Below are 22,413 nucleotides of genomic sequence, written 5' to 3'. Positions count from 1 at the left end.
TGTTTCGTTATTGTCAAGGATTTCTTGGCACGTTTAAATTGCTGAAGGAAGCATCTTTGTCACAACGGAAAGGTAGTATGAAAAGAGGGCTGGCAGGGGTAGCGATGCAAAAAGGAGAAAATGTAAGGGATCCAACAGCACCTTTCTTTTTTTATTGGGCTGCCAGGGGTAGCGACATAATAACAAAAAAAAAGAAGGGAGCCAACAGCACCCGGGTTTCCCAGGCGGTCACCCATCCAAGTACTAACCGGGCCCAATGATGCTTAACTTCGGTGATCGGACGAGAACCGGTGCAATCATCATGGTATGGCCGTTGGCACTCATGTAATGTAGGAGCACGGCAGAATACGCGTTCGGCTTCTCTCCCAATACACAAAATGTTAGTTTTCCGCCGCATTTGACGAAAGCACTTCCTTCCGCAACAGCCGGCTCCTCGAGGACGGCGCGGGGGGCGCGCCCGGCGTCCCAGCGGAGCGACGGCCGAATTAGCGGGCGCAACCGCCGCGTGTGTGAGACGCACTGCTGCTCGTTGCACGTCCTGTCATTCGCTGGGCGCGTGCAGCCTTCGACACTAGCGGAGGGCGCATCTTGTCCCTGGTGTCCAGCGGAGGGCCTGTGCGGGGTGTGGCAGTGTCGTGCTGGAGGGCGCCACTGGTAGCGATGTGGGCTTCCTCGCCTCGCCTCGCCTCGCCTCACACCAGGTGTCTGCGTAGTTCGCAGTGCATTCGCACCATTCCTATCCCTGTCCCCGTCCCGACTTGTCCCGACTTTGCTCGACTGCCGCTCGCTGCCGCTCGGGTCGTGGCCCATATGACAGTACAAGCACGACAAACATCTGCGAGACGGCCGTGGGCCTAACGGGCGTGTCCGAGACGCCGTTTGCGGCGGGTAGGGCAGCGCCGTGCCGTGGAAAGGTGCGAAAACAGGGACGCAGGACACAGGAGGGTCGCCAAAGCATCCATCTCTTCTAGCGACGAAAGAGAAATTTTTGTTTACAAATCTGCAGCCGTACAATGCAACAAAACAATAAGCCCTGACGTATTTCAGAACGTATCTGTCGGTTCGTACTGTTTTGTTATCTCCAGAGACTCTTTGGAAATCTTCCTTGGCACATTCTTCTTCGAGCTGAGGCCATTAATATCGTATCTTATGTTTATTACAGTCGTTTATTTCAATTTCTTTTTGTTGGAACTTTGCACTGCTACGAAACAGTAGGAGGCCCGGGCTTATTTCAGATCACATCTGTCGATTCGTAGTGTTTCGTTATTGTCAAGGATTTCTTGGCACGTTTAAATTGCTGAAGGAAGCATCTTTGTCACAACGGAAAGGTAGTATGAAAAGAGGGCTGGCAGGGTAGCGATGCAAAAAGGAGAAAATGTAAGGGATCCAACAGCACCTTTCTTTTTTTATTGGGCTGCCAGGGGTAGCGACATAATAACAAAAAAAAGAAGGGAGCCAACAGCACCCGGGTTTCCCAGGCGGTCACCCATCCAAGTACTAACCGGGCCCAATGATGCTTAACTTCGGTGATCGGACGAGAACCGGTGCAATCATCATGGTATGGCCGTTGGCACTCATGTAATGTAGGAGCACGGCAGAATACGCGTTCGGCTTCTCTCCCAATACACAAAATGTTAGTTTTCCGCCGCATTTGACGAAAGCACTTCCTTCCGCAACAGCCGGCTCCTCGAGGACGGCGCGGGGGGCGCGCCCGGCGTCCCAGCGGAGCGACGGCCGAATTAGCGGGCGCACCGCCGCGTGTGTGAGACGCACTGCTGCTCGTTGCACGTCCTGTCATTCGCTGGGCGCGTGCAGCCTTCGACACTAGCGGAGGGCGCATCTTGTCCCTGGTGTCCAGCGGAGGGCCTGTGCGGGGTGTGGCAGTGTCGTGCTGGAGGGCGCCACTGGTAGCGATGTGGGCTTCCTCGCCTCGCCTCGCCTCGCCTCACACCAGGTGTCTGCGTAGTTCGCAGTGCATTCGCACCATTCCTATCCCTGTCCCCGTCCCGACTTGTCCCGACTTTGCTCGACTGCCGCTCGCTGCCGCTCGGGTCGTGGCCCATATGACAGTACAAGCACGACAAACATCTGCGAGACGGCCGTGGGCCTAACGGGCGTGTCCGAGACGCCGTTTGCGGCGGGTAGGGCAGCGCCGTGCCGTGGAAAGGTGCGAAAACAGGGACGCAGGACACAGGAGGGTCGCCAAAGCATCCATCTCTTCTAGCGACGAAAGAGAAATTTTTGTTTACAAATCTGCAGCCGTACAATGCAACAAAACAATAAGCCCTGACGTATTCAGAACGTATCTGTCGGTTCGTACTGTTTTGTTATCTCCAGAGACTCTTTGGAAATCTTCCTTGGCACATTCTTCTTCGAGCTGAGGCCATTAATATCGTATCTTATGTTTATTACAGTCGTTTATTTTCAATTTCTTTTTGTTGGAACTTTGCACTGCTACGAAACAGTAGGAGGCCCGGGCTTATTTCAGATCACATCTGTCGATTCGTAGTGTTTCGTTATTGTCAAGGATTTCTTGGCACGTTTAAATTGCTGAAGGAAGCATCTTTGTCACAACGGAAAGGTAGTATGAAAAGAGGGCTGGCAGGGGTAGCGATGCAAAAAGGAGAAAATGTAAGGGATCCAACAGCACCTTTCTTTTTTTATTGGGCTGCCAGGGTTAGCGACATAATAACAAAAAAAAAGAAGGGAGCCAACAGCACCCGGGTTTCCCAGGCGGTCACCCATCCAAGTACTAACCGGGCCCAATGATGCTTAACTTCGGTGATCGGACGAGAACCGGTGCAATCATCATGGTATGGCCGTTGGCACTCATGTAATGTAGGAGCACGGCAGAATACGCGTTCGGCTTCTCTCCCAATACACAAAATGTTAGTTTTCCGCCGCATTTGACGAAAGCACTTCCTTCCGCAAACAGCCGGCTCCTCGAGGACGGCGCGGGGGGCGCGCCCGGCGTCCCAGCGGAGCGACGGCCGAATTAGCGGGCGCACCGCCGCGTGTGTGAGACGCACTGCTGCTCGTTGCACGTCCTGTCATTCGCTGGGCGCGTGCAGCCTTCGACACTAGCGGAGGGCGCATCTTGTCCCTGGTGTCCAGCGGAGGGCCTGTGCGGGGTGTGGCAGTGTCGTGCTGGAGGGCGCCACTGGTAGCGATGTGGGCTTCCTCGCCTCGCCTCGCCTCGCCTCACACCAGGTGTCTGCGTAGTTCGCAGTGCATTCGCACCATTCCTATCCCTGTCCCCGTCCCGACTTGTCCCGACTTTGCTCGACTGCCGCTCGCTGCCGCTCGGGTCGTGGCCCATATGACAGTACAAGCACGACAAACATCTGCGAGACGGCCGTGGGCCTAACGGGCGTGTCCGAGACGCCGTTTGCGGCGGGTAGGGCAGCGCCGTGCCGTGGAAAGGTGCGAAAACAGGGACGCAGGACACAGGAGGGTCGCCAAAGCATCCATCTCTTCTAGCGACGAAAGAGAAATTTTTGTTTACAAATCTGCAGCCGTACAATGCAACAAAACAATAAGCCCTGACGTATTTCAGAACGTATCTGTCGGTTCGTACTGTTTTGTATCTCCAGAGACTCTTTGGAAATCTTCCTTGGCACATTCTTCTTCGAGCTGAGGCCATTAATATCGTATCTTATGTTTATTACAGTCGTTTATTTTCAATTTCTTTTTGTTGGAACTTTGCACTGCTACGAAACAGTAGGAGGCCCGGGCTTATTTCAGATCACATCTGTCGATTCGTAGTGTTTCGTTATTGTCAAGGATTTCTTGGCACGTTTAAATTGCTGAAGGAAGCATCTTTGTCACAACGGAAAGGTAGTATGAAAAGAGGGCTGGCAGGGGTAGCGATGCAAAAAGGAGAAAATGTAAGGGATCCAACAGCACCTTTCTTTTTTTATTGGGCTGCCAGGGGTAGCGACATAATAACAAAAAAAAAGAAGGGAGCCAACAGCACCCGGGTTTCCCAGGCGGTCACCCATCCAAGTACTAACCGGCCCAATGATGCTTAACTTCGGTGATCGGACGAGAACCGGTGCAATCATCATGGTATGGCCGTTGGCACTCATGTAATGTAGGAGCACGGCAGAATACGCGTTCGGCTTCTCTCCCAATACACAAAATGTTAGTTTTCCGCCGCATTTGACGAAAGCACTTCCTTCCGCAACAGCCGGCTCCTCGAGACGGCGCGGGGGGCGCGCCCGGCGTCCCAGCGGAGCGACGGCCGAATTAGCGGGCGCACCGCCGGCGTGTGTGAGACGCACTGCTGCTCGTTGCACGTCCTGTCATTCGCTGGGCGCGTGCAGCCTTCGACACTAGCGGAGGGCGCATCTTGTCCCTGGTGTCCAGCGGAGGGCCTGTGCGGGGTGTGGCAGTGTCGTGCTGGAGGGCGCCACTGGTAGCGATGTGGGCTTCCTCGCCTCGCCTCGCCTCGCCTCACACCAGGTGTCTGCGTAGTTCGCAGTGCATTCGCACCATTCCTATCCCTGTCCCCGTCCCGACTTGTCCCCGACTTTGCTCGACTGCCGCTCGCTGCCGCTCGGGTCGTGGCCCATATGACAGTACAAGCACGACAAACATCTGCGAGACGGCCGTGGGCCTAACGGGCGTGTCCGAGACGCCGTTTGCGGCGGGTAGGGCAGCGCCGTGCCGTGGAAAGGTGCGAAAACAGGGACGCAGGACACAGGAGGGTCGCCAAAGCATCCATCTCTTCTAGCGACGAAAGAGAAATTTTTGTTTACAAATCTGCAGCCGTACAATGCAACAAAACAATAAGCCCTGACGTATTTCAGAACGTATCTGTCGGTTCGTACTGTTTTGTTATCTCCAGAGACTCTTTGGAAATCTTCCTTGGCACATTCTTCTTCGAGCTGAGGCCATTAATATCGTATCTTATGTTTATTACAGTCGTTTATTTTCAATTTCTTTTTGTTGGAACTTTGCACTGCTACGAAACAGTAGGAGGCCCGGGCTTATTTCAGATCACATCTGTCGATTCGTAGTGTTTCGTTATTGTCAAGGATTCTTGGCACGTTTAATTGCTGAAGGAAGCATCTTTGTCACAACGGAAAGGTAGTATGAAAAGAGGGCTGGCAGGGGTAGCGATGCAAAAAGGAGAAAATGTAAGGGATCCAACAGCACCTTTCTTTTTTTATTGGGCTGCCAGGGGTAGCGACATAATAACAAAAAAAAAGAAGGGAGCCAACAGCACCCGGTTTCCCAGGCGGTCACCCATCCAAGTACTAACCGGGCCCAATGATGCTTAACTTCGGTGATCGGACGAGAACCGGTGCAATCATCATGGTATGGCCGTTGGCACTCATGTAATGTAGGAGCACGGCAGAATACGCGTTCGGCTTCTCTCCCAATACACAAAATGTTAGTTTTCCGCCGCATTTGACGAAAGCACTTCCTTCCGCAACAGCCGGCTCCTCGAGGACGGCGCGGGGGGCGCGCCCGGCGTCCCAGCGGAGCGACGGCCGAATTAGCGGGCGCACCGCCGCGTGTGTGAGACGCACTGCTGCTCGTTGCACGTCCTGTCATTCGCTGGGCGCGTGCAGCCTTCGACACTAGCGGAGGCGCATCTTGTCCCTGGTGTCCAGCGGAGGGCCTGTGCGGGGTGTGGCAGTGTCGTGCTGGAGGGCGCCACTGGTAGCGATGTGGGCTTTCCTCGCCTCGCCTCGCCTCGCCTCACACCAGGTGTCTGCGTAGTTCGCAGTGCATTCGCACCATTCCTATCCCTGTCCCCGTCCCGACTTGTCCCGACTTTGCTCGACTGCCGCTCGCTGCCGCTCGGGTCGTGGCCCATATGACAGTACAAGCACGACAAACATCTGCGAGACGGCCGTGGGCCTAACGGGCGTGTCCGAGACGCCGTTTGCGGCGGGTAGGGCAGCGCCGTGCCGTGGAAAGGTGCGAAAACAGGGACGCAGGACACAGGAGGGTCGCCAAAGCATCCATCTCTTCTAGCGACGAAAGAGAAATTTTTGTTTACAAATCTGCAGCCGTACAATGCAACAAAACAATAAGCCCTGACGTATTTCAGAACGTATCTGTCGGTTCGTACTGTTTTGTTATCTCCAGAGACTCTTTGGAAATCTTCCTTGGCACATTCTTCTTCGAGCTGAGGCCATTAATATCGTATCTTATGTTTATTACAGTCGTTTATTTTCAATTTCTTTTTGTTGGAACTTTGCACTGCTACGAAACAGTAGGAGGCCCGGGCTTATTTCAGATCACATCTGTCGATTCGTAGTGTTTCGTTATTGTCAAGGATTTCTTGGGCACGTTTAAATTGCTGAAGGAAGCATCTTTGTCACAACGGAAAGGTAGTATGAAAAGAGGGCTGGCAAGGGGTAGCGATGCAAAAAGGAGAAAATGTAAGGGATCCAACAGCACCTTTCTTTTTTTATTGGGCTGCCAGGGGTAGCGACATAATAACAAAAAAAAAGAAGGGAGCCAACAGCACCCGGGTTTCCCAGGCGGTCACCCATCAAGTACTAACCGGGCCCAATGATGCTTAACTTCGGTGATCGGACGAGAACCGGTGCAATCATCATGGTATGGCCGTTGGCACTCATGTAATGTAGGAGCACGGCAGAATACGCGTTCGGCTTCTCTCCCAATACACAAAATGTTAGTTTTCCGCCGCATTTGACGAAAGCACTTCCTTCCGCAACAGCCGGCTCCTCGAGGACGGCGCGGGGGGCGCGCCCGGCGTCCCAGCGGAGCGACGGCCGAATTAGCGGGCGCACCGCCGCGTGTGTGAGACGCACTGCTGCTCGTTGCACGTCCTGTCATTCGCTGGGCGCGTGCAGCCTTCGACACTAGCGGAGGGCGCATCTTGTCCCTGGTGTCCAGCGGAGGGCCTGTGCGGGGTGTGGCAGTGTCGTGCTGGAGGGCGCCACTGGTAGCGATGTGGGCTTCCTCGCCTCGCCTCGCCTCGCCTCACACCAGGTGTCTGCGTAGTTCGCAGTGCATTCGCACCATTCCTATCCCTGTCCCCGTCCCGACTTGTCCCGACTTTGCTCGACTGCCGCTCGCTGCCGCTCGGGTCGTGGCCCATATGACAGTACAAGCACGACAAACATCTGCGAGACGGCCGTGGGCCTAACGGGCGTGTCCGAGACGCCGTTTGCGGCGGGTAGGGCAGCGCCGTGCCGTGGAAAGGTGCGAAAACAGGGACGCAGGACACAGGAGGGTCGCCAAAGCATCCATCTCTTCTAGCGACGAAAGAGAAATTTTTGTTTACAAATCTGCAGCCGTACAATGCAACAAAACAATAAGCCCTGACGTATTTCAGAACGTATCTGTCGGTTCGTACTGTTTTGTTATCTCCAGAGACTCTTTGGAAATCTTCCTTGGCACATTCTTCTTCGAGCTGAGGCCATTAATATCGTATCTTATGTTTATTACAGTCGTTTATTTTCAATTTCTTTTTGTTGGAACTTTGCACTGCTACGAAACAGTAGGAGGCCCGGGCTTATTTCAGATCACATCTGTCGATTCGTAGTGTTTCGTTATTGTCAAGGATTTCTTGGCACGTTTAAATTGCTGAAGGAAGCATCTTTGTCACAACGGAAAGGTAGTATGAAAAGAGGGCTGGCAGGGGTAGCGATGCAAAAAGGAGAAAATGTAAGGGATCCAACAGCACCTTTCTTTTTTTATTGGGCTGCCAGGGGTAGCGACATAATAACAAAAAAAAAGAAGGGAGCCAACAGCACCCGGGTTTCCCAGGCGGTCACCCATCCAAGTACTAACCGGGCCCAATGATGCTTAACTTCGGTGATCGGACGAGAACCGGTGCAATCATCATGGTATGGCCGTTGGCACTCATGTAATGTAGGAGCACGGCAGAATACGCGTTCGGCTTCTCTCCCAATACACAAAATGTTAGTTTTCCGCCGCATTTGACGAAAGCACTTCCTTCCGCAACAGCCGGCTCCTCGAGGACGGCGCGGGGGGCGCGCCCGGCGTCCCAGCGGAGCGACGGCCGAATTAGCGGGCGCACCGCCGCGTGTGTGAGACGCACTGCTGCTCGTTGCACGTCCTGTCATTCGCTGGGCGCGTGCAGCCTTCGACACTAGCGGAGGGCGCATCTTGTCCCTGGTGTCCAGCGGAGGGCCTGTGCGGGGTGTGGCAGTGTCGTGCTGGAGGGCGCCACTGGTAGCGATGTGGGCTTCCTCGCCTCGCCTCGCCTCGCCTCACACCAGGTGTCTGCGTAGTTCGCAGTGCATTCGCACCATTCCTATCCCTGTCCCCGTCCCGACTTGTCCCGACTTTGCTCGACTGCCGCTCGCTGCCGCTCGGGTCGTGGCCCATATGACAGTACAAGCACGACAAACATCTGCGAGACGGCCGTGGGCCTAACGGGCGTGTCCGAGACGCCGTTTGCGGCGGGTAGGGCAGCGCCGTGCCGTGGAAAGGTGCGAAAACAGGGACGCAGGACACAGGAGGGTCGCCAAAGCATCCATCTCTTCTAGCGACGAAAGAGAAATTTTTGTTTACAAATCTGCAGCCGTACAATGCAACAAAACAATAAGCCCTGACGTATTTCAGAACGTATCTGTCGGTTCGTACTGTTTTGTTATCTCCAGAGACTCTTTGGAAATCTTCCTTGGCACATTCTTCTTCGAGCTGAGGCCATTAATATCGTATCTTATGTTTATTACAGTCGTTTATTTTCAATTTCTTTTTGTTGGAACTTTGCACTGCTACGAAACAGTAGGAGGCCCGGGCTTATTTCAGATCACATCTGTCGATTCGTAGTGTTTCGTTATTGTCAAGGATTTCTTGGCACGTTTAAATTGCTGAAGGAAGCATCTTTGTCACAACGGAAAGGTAGTATGAAAAGAGGGCTGGCAGGGGTAGCGATGCAAAAAGGAGAAAATGTAAGGGATCCAACAGCACCTTTCTTTTTTTATTGGGCTGCCAGGGGTAGCGACATAATAACAAAAAAAAAGAAGGGAGCCAACAGCACCCGGGTTTCCCAGGCGGTCACCCATCCAAGTACTAACCGGGCCCAATGATGCTTAACTTCGGTGATCGGACGAGAACCGGTGCAATCATCATGGTATGGCCGTTGGCACTCATGTAATGTAGGAGCACGGCAGAATACGCGTTCGGCTTCTCTCCCAATACACAAAATGTTAGTTTTCCGCCGCATTTGACGAAAGCACTTCCTTCCGCAACAGCCGGCTCCTCGAGGACGGCGCGGGGGGCGCGCCCGGCGTCCCAGCGGAGCGACGGCCGAATTAGCGGGCGCACCGCCGCGTGTGTGAGACGCACTGCTGCTCGTTGCACGTCCTGTCATTCGCTGGGCGCGTGCAGCCTTCGACACTAGCGGAGGGCGCATCTTGTCCCTGGTGTCCAGCGGAGGGCCTGTGCGGGGTGTGGCAGTGTCGTGCTGGAGGGCGCCACTGGTAGCGATGTGGGCTTCCTCGCCTCGCCTCGCCTCGCCTCACACCAGGTGTCTGCGTAGTTCGCAGTGCATTCGCACCATTCCTATCCCTGTCCCCGTCCCGACTTGTCCCGACTTTGCTCGACTGCCGCTCGCTGCCGCTCGGGTCGTGGCCCATATGACAGTACAAGCACGACAAACATCTGCGAGACGGCCGTGGGCCTAACGGGCGTGTCCGAGACGCCGTTTGCGGCGGGTAGGGCAGCGCCGTGCCGTGGAAAGGTGCGAAAACAGGGACGCAGGACACAGGAGGGTCGCCAAAGCATCCATCTCTTCTAGCGACGAAAGAGAAATTTTTGTTTACAAATCTGCAGCCGTACAATGCAACAAAACAATAAGCCCTGACGTATTTCAGAACGTATCTGTCGGTTCGTACTGTTTTGTTATCTCCAGAGACTCTTTGGAAATCTTCCTTGGCACATTCTTCTTCGAGCTGAGGCCATTAATATCGTATCTTATGTTTATTACAGTCGTTTATTTTCAATTTCTTTTTGTTGGAACTTTGCACTGCTACGAAACAGTAGGAGGCCCGGGCTTATTTCAGATCACATCTGTCGATTCGTAGTGTTTCGTTATTGTCAAGGATTTCTTGGCACGTTTAAATTGCTGAAGGAAGCATCTTTGTCACAACGGAAAGGTAGTATGAAAAGAGGGCTGGCAGGGGTAGCGATGCAAAAAGGAGAAAATGTAAGGGATCCAACAGCACCTTTCTTTTTTTATTGGGCTGCCAGGGGTAGCGACATAATAACAAAAAAAAAGAAGGGAGCCAACAGCACCCGGGTTTCCCAGGCGGTCACCCATCCAAGTACTAACCGGGCCCAATGATGCTTAACTTCGGTGATCGGACGAGAACCGGTGCAATCATCATGGTATGGCCGTTGGCACTCATGTAATGTAGGAGCACGGCAGAATACGCGTTCGGCTTCTCTCCCAATACACAAAATGTTAGTTTTCCGCCGCATTTGACGAAAGCACTTCCTTCCGCAACAGCCGGCTCCTCGAGGACGGCGCGGGGGGCGCGCCCGGCGTCCCAGCGGAGCGACGGCCGAATTAGCGGGCGCACCGCCGCGTGTGTGAGACGCACTGCTGCTCGTTGCACGTCCTGTCATTCGCTGGGCGCGTGCAGCCTTCGACACTAGCGGAGGGCGCATCTTGTCCCTGGTGTCCAGCGGAGGGCCTGTGCGGGGTGTGGCAGTGTCGTGCTGGAGGGCGCCACTGGTAGCGATGTGGGCTTCCTCGCCTCGCCTCGCCTCGCCTCACACCAGGTGTCTGCGTAGTTCGCAGTGCATTCGCACCATTCCTATCCCTGTCCCCGTCCCGACTTGTCCCGACTTTGCTCGACTGCCGCTCGCTGCCGCTCGGGTCGTGGCCCATATGACAGTACAAGCACGACAAACATCTGCGAGACGGCCGTGGGCCTAACGGGCGTGTCCGAGACGCCGTTTGCGGCGGGTAGGGCAGCGCCGTGCCGTGGAAAGGTGCGAAAACAGGGACGCAGGACACAGGAGGGTCGCCAAAGCATCCATCTCTTCTAGCGACGAAAGAGAAATTTTTGTTTACAAATCTGCAGCCGTACAATGCAACAAAACAATAAGCCCTGACGTATTTCAGAACGTATCTGTCGGTTCGTACTGTTTTGTTATCTCCAGAGACTCTTTGGAAATCTTCCTTGGCACATTCTTCTTCGAGCTGAGGCCATTAATATCGTATCTTATGTTTATTACAGTCGTTTATTTTCAATTTCTTTTTGTTGGAACTTTGCACTGCTACGAAACAGTAGGAGGCCCGGGCTTATTTCAGATCACATCTGTCGATTCGTAGTGTTTCGTTATTGTCAAGGATTTCTTGGCACGTTTAAATTGCTGAAGGAAGCATCTTTGTCACAACGGAAAGGTAGTATGAAAAGAGGGCTGGCAGGGGTAGCGATGCAAAAAGGAGAAAATGTAAGGGATCCAACAGCACCTTTCTTTTTTTATTGGGCTGCCAGGGGTAGCGACATAATAACAAAAAAAAAGAAGGGAGCCAACAGCACCCGGGTTTCCCAGGCGGTCACCCATCCAAGTACTAACCGGGCCCAATGATGCTTAACTTCGGTGATCGGACGAGAACCGGTGCAATCATCATGGTATGGCCGTTGGCACTCATGTAATGTAGGAGCACGGCAGAATACGCGTTCGGCTTCTCTCCCAATACACAAAATGTTAGTTTTCCGCCGCATTTGACGAAAGCACTTCCTTCCGCAACAGCCGGCTCCTCGAGGACGGCGCGGGGGGCGCGCCCGGCGTCCCAGCGGAGCGACGGCCGAATTAGCGGGCGCACCGCCGCGTGTGTGAGACGCACTGCTGCTCGTTGCACGTCCTGTCATTCGCTGGGCGCGTGCAGCCTTCGACACTAGCGGAGGGCGCATCTTGTCCCTGGTGTCCAGCGGAGGGCCTGTGCGGGGTGTGGCAGTGTCGTGCTGGAGGGCGCCACTGGTAGCGATGTGGGCTTCCTCGCCTCGCCTCGCCTCGCCTCACACCAGGTGTCTGCGTAGTTCGCAGTGCATTCGCACCATTCCTATCCCTGTCCCCGTCCCGACTTGTCCCGACTTTGCTCGACTGCCGCTCGCTGCCGCTCGGGTCGTGGCCCATATGACAGTACAAGCACGACAAACATCTGCGAGACGGCCGTGGGCCTAACGGGCGTGTCCGAGACGCCGTTTGCGGCGGGTAGGGCAGCGCCGTGCCGTGGAAAGGTGCGAAAACAGGGACGCAGGACACAGGAGGGTCGCCAAAGCATCCATCTCTTCTAGCGACGAAAGAGAAATTTTTGTTTACAAATCTGCAGCCGTACAATGCAACAAAACAATAAGCCCTGACGTATTTCAGAACGTATCTGTCGGTTCGTACTGTTTTGTTATCTCCAGAGACTCTTTGGAAATCTTCCTTGGCACATTCTTCTTCGAGCTGAGGCCATTAATATCGTATCTTATGTTTATTACAGTCGTTTATTTTCAATTTCTTTTTGTTGGAACTTTGCACTGCTACGAAACAGTAGGAGGCCCGGGCTTATTTCAGATCACATCTGTCGATTCGTAGTGTTTCGTTATTGTCAAGGATTTCTTGGCACGTTTAAATTGCTGAAGGAAGCATCTTTGTCACAACGGAAAGGTAGTATGAAAAGAGGGCTGGCAGGGGTAGCGATGCAAAAAGGAGAAAATGTAAGGGATCCAACAGCACCTTTCTTTTTTTATTGGGCTGCCAGGGGTAGCGACATAATAACAAAAAAAAAGAAGGGAGCCAACAGCACCCGGGTTTCCCAGGCGGTCACCCATCCAAGTACTAACCGGGCCCAATGATGCTTAACTTCGGTGATCGGACGAGAACCGGTGCAATCATCATGGTATGGCCGTTGGCACTCATGTAATGTAGGAGCACGGCAGAATACGCGTTCGGCTTCTCTCCCAATACACAAAATGTTAGTTTTCCGCCGCATTTGACGAAAGCACTTCCTTCCGCAACAGCCGGCTCCTCGAGGACGGCGCGGGGGGCGCGCCCGGCGTCCCAGCGGAGCGACGGCCGAATTAGCGGGCGCACCGCCGCGTGTGTGAGACGCACTGCTGCTCGTTGCACGTCCTGTCATTCGCTGGGCGCGTGCAGCCTTCGACACTAGCGGAGGGCGCATCTTGTCCCTGGTGTCCAGCGGAGGGCCTGTGCGGGGTGTGGCAGTGTCGTGCTGGAGGGCGCCACTGGTAGCGATGTGGGCTTCCTCGCCTCGCCTCGCCTCGCCTCACACCAGGTGTCTGCGTAGTTCGCAGTGCATTCGCACCATTCCTATCCCTGTCCCCGTCCCGACTTGTCCCGACTTTGCTCGACTGCCGCTCGCTGCCGCTCGGGTCGTGGCCCATATGACAGTACAAGCACGACAAACATCTGCGAGACGGCCGTGGGCCTAACGGGCGTGTCCGAGACGCCGTTTGCGGCGGGTAGGGCAGCGCCGTGCCGTGGAAAGGTGCGAAAACAGGGACGCAGGACACAGGAGGGTCGCCAAAGCATCCATCTCTTCTAGCGACGAAAGAGAAATTTTTGTTTACAAATCTGCAGCCGTACAATGCAACAAAACAATAAGCCCTGACGTATTTCAGAACGTATCTGTCGGTTCGTACTGTTTTGTTATCTCCAGAGACTCTTTGGAAATCTTCCTTGGCACATTCTTCTTCGAGCTGAGGCCATTAATATCGTATCTTATGTTTATTACAGTCGTTTATTTTCAATTTCTTTTTGTTGGAACTTTGCACTGCTACGAAACAGTAGGAGGCCCGGGCTTATTTCAGATCACATCTGTCGATTCGTAGTGTTTCGTTATTGTCAAGGATTTCTTGGCACGTTTAAATTGCTGAAGGAAGCATCTTTGTCACAACGGAAAGGTAGTATGAAAAGAGGGCTGGCAGGGGTAGCGATGCAAAAAGGAGAAAATGTAAGGGATCCAACAGCACCTTTCTTTTTTTATTGGGCTGCCAGGGGTAGCGACATAATAACAAAAAAAAAGAAGGGAGCCAACAGCACCCGGGTTTCCCAGGCGGTCACCCATCCAAGTACTAACCGGGCCCAATGATGCTTAACTTCGGTGATCGGACGAGAACCGGTGCAATCATCATGGTATGGCCGTTGGCACTCATGTAATGTAGGAGCACGGCAGAATACGCGTTCGGCTTCTCTCCCAATACACAAAATGTTAGTTTTCCGCCGCATTTGACGAAAGCACTTCCTTCCGCAACAGCCGGCTCCTCGAGGACGGCGCGGGGGGCGCGCCCGGCGTCCCAGCGGAGCGACGGCCGAATTAGCGGGCGCACCGCCGCGTGTGTGAGACGCACTGCTGCTCGTTGCACGTCCTGTCATTCGCTGGGCGCGTGCAGCCTTCGACACTAGCGGAGGGCGCATCTTGTCCCTGGTGTCCAGCGGAGGGCCTGTGCGGGGTGTGGCAGTGTCGTGCTGGAGGGCGCCACTGGTAGCGATGTGGGCTTCCTCGCCTCGCCTCGCCTCGCCTCACACCAGGTGTCTGCGTAGTTCGCAGTGCATTCGCACCATTCCTATCCCTGTCCCCGTCCCGACTTGTCCCGACTTTGCTCGACTGCCGCTCGCTGCCGCTCGGGTCGTGGCCCATATGACAGTACAAGCACGACAAACATCTGCGAGACGGCCGTGGGCCTAACGGGCGTGTCCGAGACGCCGTTTGCGGCGGGTAGGGCAGCGCCGTGCCGTGGAAAGGTGCGAAAACAGGGACGCAGGACACAGGAGGGTCGCCAAAGCATCCATCTCTTCTAGCGACGAAAGAGAAATTTTTGTTTACAAATCTGCAGCCGTACAATGCAACAAAACAATAAGCCCTGACGTATTTCAGAACGTATCTGTCGGTTCGTACTGTTTTGTTATCTCCAGAGACTCTTTGGAAATCTTCCTTGGCACATTCTTCTTCGAGCTGAGGCCATTAATATCGTATCTTATGTTTATTACAGTCGTTTATTTTCAATTTCTTTTTGTTGGAACTTTGCACTGCTACGAAACAGTAGGAGGCCCGGGCTTATTTCAGATCACATCTGTCGATTCGTAGTGTTTCGTTATTGTCAAGGATTTCTTGGCACGTTTAAATTGCTGAAGGAAGCATCTTTGTCACAACGGAAAGGTAGTATGAAAAGAGGGCTGGCAGGGGTAGCGATGCAAAAAGGAGAAAATGTAAGGGATCCAACAGCACCTTTCTTTTTTTATTGGGCTGCCAGGGGTAGCGACATAATAACAAAAAAAAAGAAGGGAGCCAACAGCACCCGGGTTTCCCAGGCGGTCACCCATCCAAGTACTAACCGGGCCCAATGATGCTTAACTTCGGTGATCGGACGAGAACCGGTGCAATCATCATGGTATGGCCGTTGGCACTCATGTAATGTAGGAGCACGGCAGAATACGCGTTCGGCTTCTCTCCCAATACACAAAATGTTAGTTTTCCGCCGCATTTGACGAAAGCACTTCCTTCCGCAACAGCCGGCTCCTCGAGGACGGCGCGGGGGGCGCGCCCGGCGTCCCAGCGGAGCGACGGCCGAATTAGCGGGCGCACCGCCGCGTGTGTGAGACGCACTGCTGCTCGTTGCACGTCCTGTCATTCGCTGGGCGCGTGCAGCCTTCGACACTAGCGGAGGGCGCATCTTGTCCCTGGTGTCCAGCGGAGGGCCTGTGCGGGGTGTGGCAGTGTCGTGCTGGAGGGCGCCACTGGTAGCGATGTGGGCTTCCTCGCCTCGCCTCGCCTCGCCTCACACCAGGTGTCTGCGTAGTTCGCAGTGCATTCGCACCATTCCTATCCCTGTCCCCGTCCCGACTTGTCCCGACTTTGCTCGACTGCCGCTCGCTGCCGCTCGGGTCGTGGCCCATATGACAGTACAAGCACGACAAACATCTGCGAGACGGCCGTGGGCCTAACGGGCGTGTCCGAGACGCCGTTTGCGGCGGGTAGGGCAGCGCCGTGCCGTGGAAAGGTGCGAAAACAGGGACGCAGGACACAGGAGGGTCGCCAAAGCATCCATCTCTTCTAGCGACGAAAGAGAAATTTTTGTTTACAAATCTGCAGCCGTACAATGCAACAAAACAATAAGCCCTGACGTATTTCAGAACGTATCTGTCGGTTCGTACTGTTTTGTTATCTCCAGAGACTCTTTGGAAATCTTCCTTGGCACATTCTTCTTCGAGCTGAGGCCATTAATATCGTATCTTATGTTTATTACAGTCGTTTATTTTCAATTTCTTTTTGTTGGAACTTTGCACTGCTACGAAACAGTAGGAGGCCCGGGCTTATTTCAGATCACATCTGTCGATTCGTAGTGTTTCGTTATTGTCAAGGATTTCTTGGCACGTTTAAATTGCTGAAGGAAGCATCTTTGTCACAACGGAAAGGTAGTATGAAAAGAGGGCTGGCAGGGGTAGCGATGCAAAAAGGAGAAAATGTAAGGGATCCAACAGCACCTTTCTTTTTTTATTGGGCTGCCAGGGGTAGCGACATAATAACAAAAAAAAAGAAGGGAGCCAACAGCACCCGGGTTTCCCAGGCGGTCACCCATCCAAGTACTAACCGGGCCCAATGATGCTTAACTTCGGTGATCGGACGAGAACCGGTGCAATCATCATGGTATGGCCGTTGGCACTCATGTAATGTAGGAGCACGGCAGAATACGCGTTCGGCTTCTCTCCCAATACACAAAATGTTAGTTTTCCGCCGCATTTGACGAAAGCACTTCCTTCCGCAACAGCCGGCTCCTCGAGGACGGCGCGGGGGGCGCGCCCGGCGTCCCAGCGGAGCGACGGCCGAATTAGCGGGCGCACCGCCGCGTGTGTGAGACGCACTGCTGCTCGTTGCACGTCCTGTCATTCGCTGGGCGCGTGCAGCCTTCGACACTAGCGGAGGGCGCATCTTGTCCCTGGTGTCCAGCGGAGGGCCTGTGCGGGGTGTGGCAGTGTCGTGCTGGAGGGCGCCACTGGTAGCGATGTGGGCTTCCTCGCCTCGCCTCGCCTCACACCAGGTGTCTGCGTAGTTCGCAGTGCATTCGCACCATTCCTATCCCTGTCCCCGTCCCGACTTGTCCCGACTTTGCTCGACTGCCGCTCGCTGCCGCTCGGGTCGTGGCCCATATGACAGTACAAGCACGACAAACATCTGCGAGACGGCCGTGGGCCTAACGGGCGTGTCCGAGACGCCGTTTGCGGCGGGTAGGGCAGCGCCGTGCCGTGGAAAGGTGCGAAAACAGGGACGCAGGACACAGGAGGGTCGCCAAAGCATCCATCTCTTCTAGCGACGAAAGAGAAATTTTTGTTTACAAATCTGCAGCCGTACAATGCAACAAAACAATAAGCCCTGACGTATTTCAGAACGTATCTGTCGGTTCGTACTGTTTTGTTATCTCCAGAGACTCTTTGGAAATCTTCCTTGGCACATTCTTCTTCGAGCTGAGGCCATTAATATCGTATCTTATGTTTATTACAGTCGTTTATTTTCAATTTCTTTTTGTTGGAACTTTGCACTGCTACGAAACAGTAGGAGGCCCGGGCTTATTTCAGATCACATCTGTCGATTCGTAGTGTTTCGTTATTGTCAAGGATTTCTTGGCACGTTTAAATTGCTGAAGGAAGCATCTTTGTCACAACGGAAAGGTAGTATGAAAAGAGGGCTGGCAGGGGTAGCGATGCAAAAAGGAGAAAATGTAAGGGATCCAACAGCACCTTTCTTTTTTTATTGGGCTGCCAGGGGTAGCGACATAATAACAAAAAAAAAGAAGGGAGCCAACAGCACCCGGGTTTCCCAGGCGGTCACCCATCCAAGTACTAACCGGGCCCAATGATGCTTAACTTCGGTGATCGGACGAGAACCGGTGCAATCATCATGGTATGGCCGTTGGCACTCATGTAATGTAGGAGCACGGCAGAATACGCGTTCGGCTTCTCTCCCAATACACAAAATGTTAGTTTTCCGCCGCATTTGACGAAAGCACTTCCTTCCGCAACAGCCGGCTCCTCGAGGACGGCGCGGGGGGCGCGCCCGGCGTCCCAGCGGAGCGACGGCCGAATTAGCGGGCGCACCGCCGCGTGTGTGAGACGCACTGCTGCTCGTTGCACGTCCTGTCATTCGCTGGGCGCGTGCAGCCTTCGACACTAGCGGAGGGCGCATCTTGTCCCTGGTGTCCAGCGGAGGGCCTGTGCGGGGTGTGGCAGTGTCGTGCTGGAGGGCGCCACTGGTAGCGATGTGGGCTTCCTCGCCTCGCCTCGCCTCGCCTCACACCAGGTGTCTGCGTAGTTCGCAGTGCATTCGCACCATTCCTATCCCTGTCCCCGTCCCGACTTGTCCCGACTTTGCTCGACTGCCGCTCGCTGCCGCTCGGGTCGTGGCCCATATGACAGTACAAGCACGACAAACATCTGCGAGACGGCCGTGGGCCTAACGGGCGTGTCCGAGACGCCGTTTGCGGCGGGTAGGGCAGCGCCGTGCCGTGGAAAGGTGCGAAAACAGGGACGCAGGACACAGGAGGGTCGCCAAAGCATCCATCTCTTCTAGCGACGAAAGAGAAATTTTTGTTTACAAATCTGCAGCCGTACAATGCAACAAAACAATAAGCCCTGACGTATTTCAGAACGTATCTGTCGGTTCGTACTGTTTTGTTATCTCCAGAGACTCTTTGGAAATCTTCCTTGGCACATTCTTCTTCGAGCTGAGGCCATTAATATCGTATCTTATGTTTATTACAGTCGTTTATTTTCAATTTCTTTTTGTTGGAACTTTGCACTGCTACGAAACAGTAGGAGGCCCGGGCTTATTTCAGATCACATCTGTCGATTCGTAGTGTTTCGTTATTGTCAAGGATTTCTTGGCACGTTTAAATTGCTGAAGGAAGCATCTTTGTCACAACGGAAAGGTAGTATGAAAAGAGGGCTGGCAGGGGTAGCGATGCAAAAAGGAGAAAATGTAAGGGATCCAACAGCACCTTTCTTTTTTTATTGGGCTGCCAGGGGTAGCGACATAATAACAAAAAAAAAGAAGGGAGCCAACAGCACCCGGGTTTCCCAGGCGGTCACCCATCCAAGTACTAACCGGGCCCAATGATGCTTAACTTCGGTGATCGGACGAGAACCGGTGCAATCATCATGGTATGGCCGTTGGCACTCATGTAATGTAGGAGCACGGCAGAATACGCGTTCGGCTTCTCTCCCAATACACAAAATGTTAGTTTTCCGCCGCATTTGACGAAAGCACTTCCTTCCGCAACAGCCGGCTCCTCGAGGACGGCGCGGGGGGCGCGCCCGGCGTCCCAGCGGAGCGACGGCCGAATTAGCGGGCGCACCGCCGCGTGTGTGAGACGCACTGCTGCTCGTTGCACGTCCTGTCATTCGCTGGGCGCGTGCAGCCTTCGACACTAGCGGAGGGCGCATCTTGTCCCTGGTGTCCAGCGGAGGGCCTGTGCGGGGTGTGGCAGTGTCGTGCTGGAGGGCGCCACTGGTAGCGATGTGGGCTTCCTCGCCTCGCCTCGCCTCGCCTCACACCAGGTGTCTGCGTAGTTCGCAGTGCATTCGCACCATTCCTATCCCTGTCCCCGTCCCGACTTGTCCCGACTTTGCTCGACTGCCGCTCGCTGCCGCTCGGGTCGTGGCCCATATGACAGTACAAGCACGACAAACATCTGCGAGACGGCCGTGGGCCTAACGGGCGTGTCCGAGACGCCGTTTGCGGCGGGTAGGGCAGCGCCGTGCCGTGGAAAGGTGCGAAAACAGGGACGCAGGACACAGGAGGGTCGCCAAAGCATCCATCTCTTCTAGCGACGAAAGAGAAATTTTTGTTTACAAATCTGCAGCCGTACAATGCAACAAAACAATAAGCCCTGACGTATTTCAGAACGTATCTGTCGGTTCGTACTGTTTTGTTATCTCCAGAGACTCTTTGGAAATCTTCCTTGGCACATTCTTCTTCGAGCTGAGGCCATTAATATCGTATCTTATGTTTATTACAGTCGTTTATTTTCAATTTCTTTTTGTTGGAACTTTGCACTGCTACGAAACAGTAGGAGGCCCGGGCTTATTTCAGATCACATCTGTCGATTCGTAGTGTTTCGTTATTGTCAAGGATTTCTTGGCACGTTTAAATTGCTGAAGGAAGCATCTTTGTCACAACGGAAAGGTAGTATGAAAAGAGGGCTGGCAGGGGTAGCGATGCAAAAAGGAGAAAATGTAAGGGATCCAACAGCACCTTTCTTTTTTTATTGGGCTGCCAGGGGTAGCGACATAATAACAAAAAAAAAGAAGGGAGCCAACAGCACCCGGGTTTCCCAGGCGGTCACCCATCCAAGTACTAACCGGGCCCAATGATGCTTAACTTCGGTGATCGGACGAGAACCGGTGCAATCATCATGGTATGGCCGTTGGCACTCATGTAATGTAGGAGCACGGCAGAATACGCGTTCGGCTTCTCTCCCAATACACAAAATGTTAGTTTTCCGCCGCATTTGACGAAAGCACTTCCTTCCGCAACAGCCGGCTCCTCGAGGACGGCGCGGGGGGCGCGCCCGGCGTCCCAGCGGAGCGACGGCCGAATTAGCGGGCGCACCGCCGCGTGTGTGAGACGCACTGCTGCTCGTTGCACGTCCTGTCATTCGCTGGGCGCGTGCAGCCTTCGACACTAGCGGAGGGCGCATCTTGTCCCTGGTGTCCAGCGGAGGGCCTGTGCGGGGTGTGGCAGTGTCGTGCTGGAGGGCGCCACTGGTAGCGATGTGGGCTTCCTCGCCTCGCCTCGCCTCGCCTCACACCAGGTGTCTGCGTAGTTCGCAGTGCATTCGCACCATTCCTATCCCTGTCCCCGTCCCGACTTGTCCCGACTTTGCTCGACTGCCGCTCGCTGCCGCTCGGGTCGTGGCCCATATGACAGTACAAGCACGACAAACATCTGCGAGACGGCCGTGGGCCTAACGGGCGTGTCCGAGACGCCGTTTGCGGCGGGTAGGGCAGCGCCGTGCCGTGGAAAGGTGCGAAAACAGGGACGCAGGACACAGGAGGGTCGCCAAAGCATCCATCTCTTCTAGCGACGAAAGAGAAATTTTTGTTTACAAATCTGCAGCCGTACAATGCAACAAAACAATAAGCCCTGACGTATTTCAGAACGTATCTGTCGGTTCGTACTGTTTTGTTATCTCCAGAGACTCTTTGGAAATCTTCCTTGGCACATTCTTCTTCGAGCTGAGGCCATTAATATCGTATCTTATGTTTATTACAGTCGTTTATTTTCAATTTCTTTTTGTTGGAACTTTGCACTGCTACGAAACAGTAGGAGGCCCGGGCTTATTTCAGATCACATCTGTCGATTCGTAGTGTTTCGTTATTGTCAAGGATTTCTTGGCACGTTTAAATTGCTGAAGGAAGCATCTTTGTCACAACGGAAAGGTAGTATGAAAAGAGGGCTGGCAGGGGTAGCGATGCAAAAAGGAGAAAATGTAAGGGATCCAACAGCACCTTTCTTTTTTTATTGGGCTGCCAGGGGTAGCGACATAATAACAAAAAAAAAGAAGGGAGCCAACAGCACCCGGGTTTCCCAGGCGGTCACCCATCCAAGTACTAACCGGGCCCAATGATGCTTAACTTCGGTGATCGGACGAGAACCGGTGCAATCATCATGGTATGGCCGTTGGCACTCATGTAATGTAGGAGCACGGCAGAATACGCGTTCGGCTTCTCTCCCAATACACAAAATGTTAGTTTTCCGCCGCATTTGACGAAAGCACTTCCTTCCGCAACAGCCGGCTCCTCGAGGACGGCGCGGGGGGCGCGCCCGGCGTCCCAGCGGAGCGACGGCCGAATTAGCGGGCGCACCGCCGCGTGTGTGAGACGCACTGCTGCTCGTTGCACGTCCTGTCATTCGCTGGGCGCGTGCAGCCTTCGACACTAGCGGAGGGCGCATCTTGTCCCTGGTGTCCAGCGGAGGGCCTGTGCGGGGTGTGGCAGTGTCGTGCTGGAGGGCGCCACTGGTAGCGATGTGGGCTTCCTCGCCTCGCCTCGCCTCGCCTCACACCAGGTGTCTGCGTAGTTCGCAGTGCATTCGCACCATTCCTATCCCTGTCCCCGTCCCGACTTGTCCCGACTTTGCTCGACTGCCGCTCGCTGCCGCTCGGGTCGTGGCCCATATGACAGTACAAGCACGACAAACATCTGCGAGACGGCCGTGGGCCTAACGGGCGTGTCCGAGACGCCGTTTGCGGCGGGTAGGGCAGCGCCGTGCCGTGGAAAGGTGCGAAAACAGGGACGCAGGACACAGGAGGGTCGCCAAAGCATCCATCTCTTCTAGCGACGAAAGAGAAATTTTTGTTTACAAATCTGCAGCCGTACAATGCAACAAAACAATAAGCCCTGACGTATTTCAGAACGTATCTGTCGGTTCGTACTGTT

General features: G+C 54.2%; 18 non-coding genes across 18 annotated transcripts; all 18 read right to left on the bottom strand.

The window, feature by feature from the left end:
- Positions 1–199: 199 nt before the first annotated feature.
- Positions 200–318, bottom strand: LOC124770425. The gene has a single exon (XR_007013230.1). It is a non-coding gene; the product is annotated as a 5S ribosomal RNA (ribosomal RNA).
- Positions 319–1,453: 1,135 nt separating this feature from the next.
- Positions 1,454–1,572, bottom strand: LOC124770424. Its single transcript, XR_007013229.1, has one exon. It is a non-coding gene; the product is annotated as a 5S ribosomal RNA (ribosomal RNA).
- A 1,136-nt stretch (positions 1,573–2,708) lies between these two features.
- LOC124770423 lies at positions 2,709–2,827 on the bottom strand. The gene has a single exon (XR_007013228.1). It is a non-coding gene; the product is annotated as a 5S ribosomal RNA (ribosomal RNA).
- A 1,137-nt stretch (positions 2,828–3,964) lies between these two features.
- Positions 3,965–4,082, bottom strand: LOC124770428. Its single transcript, XR_007013232.1, has one exon. It is a non-coding gene; the product is annotated as a 5S ribosomal RNA (ribosomal RNA).
- Positions 4,083–5,218: 1,136 nt separating this feature from the next.
- Positions 5,219–5,336, bottom strand: LOC124770390. The gene has a single exon (XR_007013198.1). It is a non-coding gene; the product is annotated as a 5S ribosomal RNA (ribosomal RNA).
- A 1,139-nt stretch (positions 5,337–6,475) lies between these two features.
- LOC124770429 lies at positions 6,476–6,593 on the bottom strand. The gene has a single exon (XR_007013233.1). It is a non-coding gene; the product is annotated as a 5S ribosomal RNA (ribosomal RNA).
- Positions 6,594–7,730: 1,137 nt separating this feature from the next.
- Positions 7,731–7,849, bottom strand: LOC124770422. The gene has a single exon (XR_007013227.1). It is a non-coding gene; the product is annotated as a 5S ribosomal RNA (ribosomal RNA).
- A 1,137-nt stretch (positions 7,850–8,986) lies between these two features.
- LOC124770421 lies at positions 8,987–9,105 on the bottom strand. Its single transcript, XR_007013226.1, has one exon. It is a non-coding gene; the product is annotated as a 5S ribosomal RNA (ribosomal RNA).
- Positions 9,106–10,242: 1,137 nt separating this feature from the next.
- On the bottom strand, positions 10,243–10,361 carry LOC124770420. The gene has a single exon (XR_007013225.1). It is a non-coding gene; the product is annotated as a 5S ribosomal RNA (ribosomal RNA).
- A 1,137-nt stretch (positions 10,362–11,498) lies between these two features.
- LOC124770419 lies at positions 11,499–11,617 on the bottom strand. Its single transcript, XR_007013224.1, has one exon. It is a non-coding gene; the product is annotated as a 5S ribosomal RNA (ribosomal RNA).
- A 1,137-nt stretch (positions 11,618–12,754) lies between these two features.
- Positions 12,755–12,873, bottom strand: LOC124770418. The gene has a single exon (XR_007013223.1). It is a non-coding gene; the product is annotated as a 5S ribosomal RNA (ribosomal RNA).
- A 1,137-nt stretch (positions 12,874–14,010) lies between these two features.
- On the bottom strand, positions 14,011–14,129 carry LOC124770417. Its single transcript, XR_007013222.1, has one exon. It is a non-coding gene; the product is annotated as a 5S ribosomal RNA (ribosomal RNA).
- Positions 14,130–15,266: 1,137 nt separating this feature from the next.
- LOC124770415 lies at positions 15,267–15,385 on the bottom strand. The gene has a single exon (XR_007013221.1). It is a non-coding gene; the product is annotated as a 5S ribosomal RNA (ribosomal RNA).
- Positions 15,386–16,522: 1,137 nt separating this feature from the next.
- LOC124770413 lies at positions 16,523–16,641 on the bottom strand. Its single transcript, XR_007013219.1, has one exon. It is a non-coding gene; the product is annotated as a 5S ribosomal RNA (ribosomal RNA).
- A 1,132-nt stretch (positions 16,642–17,773) lies between these two features.
- LOC124770412 lies at positions 17,774–17,892 on the bottom strand. The gene has a single exon (XR_007013218.1). It is a non-coding gene; the product is annotated as a 5S ribosomal RNA (ribosomal RNA).
- Positions 17,893–19,029: 1,137 nt separating this feature from the next.
- On the bottom strand, positions 19,030–19,148 carry LOC124770411. Its single transcript, XR_007013217.1, has one exon. It is a non-coding gene; the product is annotated as a 5S ribosomal RNA (ribosomal RNA).
- A 1,137-nt stretch (positions 19,149–20,285) lies between these two features.
- On the bottom strand, positions 20,286–20,404 carry LOC124770410. The gene has a single exon (XR_007013216.1). It is a non-coding gene; the product is annotated as a 5S ribosomal RNA (ribosomal RNA).
- A 1,137-nt stretch (positions 20,405–21,541) lies between these two features.
- LOC124770409 lies at positions 21,542–21,660 on the bottom strand. The gene has a single exon (XR_007013215.1). It is a non-coding gene; the product is annotated as a 5S ribosomal RNA (ribosomal RNA).
- Between the last annotated feature and the right edge of the window lie 753 nt (positions 21,661–22,413).

The sequence above is a fragment of the Schistocerca piceifrons genome, unplaced genomic scaffold (assembly GCF_021461385.2).
Source record: "Schistocerca piceifrons isolate TAMUIC-IGC-003096 unplaced genomic scaffold, iqSchPice1.1 HiC_scaffold_83, whole genome shotgun sequence".
Taxonomy (NCBI): domain Eukaryota; kingdom Metazoa; phylum Arthropoda; class Insecta; order Orthoptera; family Acrididae; genus Schistocerca; species Schistocerca piceifrons.
This window is presented reverse-complemented; position numbering and strand designations above follow the sequence as displayed.